Source organism: Alligator sinensis, unplaced genomic scaffold (genome assembly GCF_000455745.1).
Source record: "Alligator sinensis unplaced genomic scaffold, ASM45574v1 scaffold253_1, whole genome shotgun sequence".
Taxonomy (NCBI): domain Eukaryota; kingdom Metazoa; phylum Chordata; order Crocodylia; family Alligatoridae; genus Alligator; species Alligator sinensis.
This window is the reverse complement of record NW_005842147.1, coordinates 2,174,055-2,177,100: the sequence shown is the minus strand read 5'-3', so window position 1 is coordinate 2,177,100 and position 3,046 is coordinate 2,174,055. Positions and strand designations below refer to the sequence as shown.

General features: G+C 40.6%; 1 protein-coding gene across 1 annotated transcript in view; it reads right to left on the bottom strand.

Annotated features, from left to right (window-relative positions):
- NUP153 (nucleoporin 153) overlaps window positions 1–3,046 on the bottom strand; it is a 51,006-nt gene that overhangs the window by 45,796 nt on the left and 2,164 nt on the right. The gene's annotated exons all lie outside the window — the stretch shown is intronic.

Below are 3,046 nucleotides of genomic sequence, written 5' to 3'. Positions count from 1 at the left end.
AGCCCTAGGGACCACAGCAACCGTGATCCCCAGGGCTTGGGGGAGGGGAGGTTGAAACTCCCAGACCCTGGAGATCATGGCTGCCATGATTTCTAGGGTTCAGGGGGTTTTTTACTGGATGAAAGCTTCCAGCTGCGGTGGAGACTCTGCTACACATGCAAATTAAAGCTTGATAGCAATGAGCTATAAAAGCTAGTACACATTTTTGTGGTCTGATTTTATAGCTGGTTGGAGCTTTTTAATTGCGTGATAGCTACTCTGTATGTGTAGCTCGTCTCCAGGTAATTGAGCAATTAGCCAGTTAAGTGCATGACACAGACAGACTCTGTTCTCTTTAGATTTTGTTTTAATGATCTAACTCCTCCATGCTCCTGCCTAGGCATACACATTAAAGGTCCTGGTGACCTCTTACATGTATACCATGATCCAGAAGGATCAATGGTTGCCTACTACTACCTGCAACTTGTAGAGGGGCCTTACTAAAGTTAATGGGAAAAAAAAAAAATCAACTGGTCAGAGATTTCTTGGAAAGCTGAAGATAGACTGCACAGACATCAGATGTAATCACAGTCTTTCATCATTTTCAAAATTTCAGTAGCAAGTATAGCAACAAAAATGCCTCACCATGGGACTGTCAAATAACCAAAATACTGCTCATCCACTCATACTTGATCTTTAAGAATCTTCAAATCCTAGTTTTCCATACTTTTTAAAATGGATACAAGCCCATTCTAACAAATCCTATCCTGCCAATTAACAATTCTTAGCAATGTTTATATTTTACTTTAGAATGCCTGTGTTTTTGTAAATTTGTTCCCTGCCTTTCCTTCAAATTTTGGCATGTCTAAATGTAGTAGACATGCCAAATCATTTGTAGTACTGAATCAGAAAATCATTTGTAGTACTGAACAATACCTTTCACATTTACTACAGTTAAAATGAGAATTAATTCAGTAATTTGAAAACTGAAAAATGAAGCAACTAAACAGATGCATGTAAAACCATAGTATGAGAGCTGCATGATCCCTCTATAAAAACTTTAGAATTCCATCCATCTCAATTTCTGTATTCCTCTCCAGTCCATTCTGCCCGCTAGCCATGCTCTTGCCTCAAACTTCCATCCCTTCCCTTCAGGCACCAGAAGAAATTGAAGTATGTGCCTTATTTTGAGCATAATGAGCAAAGCTGCAGCCTTCCTACCTTCCCTCTCAGGCTATCAGTAAAACACAGGACCAGGACTATAGTAAGCCCAGCTCCAGCCCCAGCTGGGTTGCAACTATGCTTGCCCCAGGTGCGGCCAGACTGCAAGTGAATCCTGGACGAGGCTCACCTGTAGCAGACAGCTGCAGCCCCCAATCCTGACTAGCCTGTAACCCTGCCCACTGTGGGCGCACAGTTCTGATCCCACGCTCCTTGACAGCTATGCACACATACACATGAAACTGAGCTCTGCTCCCGTAAGACTACACTCATTGACTGTCCACCCTGTTCTCTTCCTCCCCTATGGTGTACGGCACAGATGTTGTATGTAGCACTACAAAACAGTGCTACAGGAACTTTCATCCAGGAACTTTTCTGTAGTGCTTCCAACATGCTGTAATTCTACAGGGGACGTGTATGCTTGTGCCCTCAACTTAGCACTATAATGCCTGTTCATGGCCTCAGCCATAGCTTAATTTGGACAGGAATGACACCTCACCCCCAACTGAAGGGGGTGGAAAAGGAGTTAAGATTACTCTACTTTGATGCTGTATGTAGATAAAAAGCAAAAGATCATCACAGACACACTAAACTGGATATGACATAAACAGGATGCAAAACTAAGATAGCACTTTGCATCTTGTCCCAGACAAGCAACAAACTTCAGCCTCCCTACAGGGACAGCTGATTAAATCATCAGAAAAGTAAAATATAATTCATAACACAACCCAGCTGACCATTTATTTCCTTTTTTAATCAAAGACAAATATAATCTGCTATGCAATCAGAAAACACTTTAAAACACTTGGGGCATGGCAGCCTATTTCACTCATGCATAGCTGATGTAGTAGAAACAAAACCAGAACTAGCAAGTTTCCCTTTGGTATTTTGTTTTTTTTGTTTGTTTTTATGTCCCTAAAATTATTTATTTTATCCATACCAATCAGACTTGTACCAAGATGTTACGGAGAATATTCATTGACACTTTAAAGCAAACAAAACTCAACCATACACGCACTGTGAAAGAGTTTAATATTGTGCTAGAAACAGTCAAATGAGTCAGCTGAAAATTCAAGCTCAAGTTCTCCTGTGAGGTCTGAGGCATTTCAAATATCTTTGTTTTATCCTAATGAAACAAAGCAGCACCAAGGGTCCTATCAAGGAATCCTCTACTATCATGGTCCAAGTGGAAGTGGGAGTCAACCAGAGCAGTAGGTTTCAGAGATCATGTAGTTCAAGCAGTCATATAGACAGTTCCACAATGAGAAGAAAATAACAAATAAAGTGGAAGAAACCTTTCCATAAAAATTGTATCTTGACAAAAATCACCTGGGAAGTTTCAGAATTTATTTAGTTTTGAGAACTGGAAACAAAGCCAGATTTACAACAGATGGCTGGTCTCCCTGTAGTTCAGGCTGAAGTGAGTCTTTCCACAATTATCTAGTAAATATTGGTAGTTAGGTACAGCAGGTTGCATATATGAACTAACCACTTCCCAGTTTACATGGAAACAGCTGAAAAAGCTTGCGTCTACACTACAGAAGCTCCAAGTGGACAAGAAGCCTTACTGCTTTAACTCATTTCATCCATAGGGGGGAGTTTTACTGTTCAAATACAATGCAGTTTTACAGGTACAGCTGCAGTCACCAGTTCTTTGCTGAAATACTATATCAATACTCCCAATCGGTAATCATTCCTCATGGGGACACGGCCAAAGTTTAGCTGTCTAGGTGTGTCTTTGTTAGATGGTTTACAATATAGGATTCTTATTAGGTCTAAGGCTGCATATTTCTCCCACATCCACAATGAAAAGAGTTTTGACCTGGCCTGGTGATACTTTAAGTTC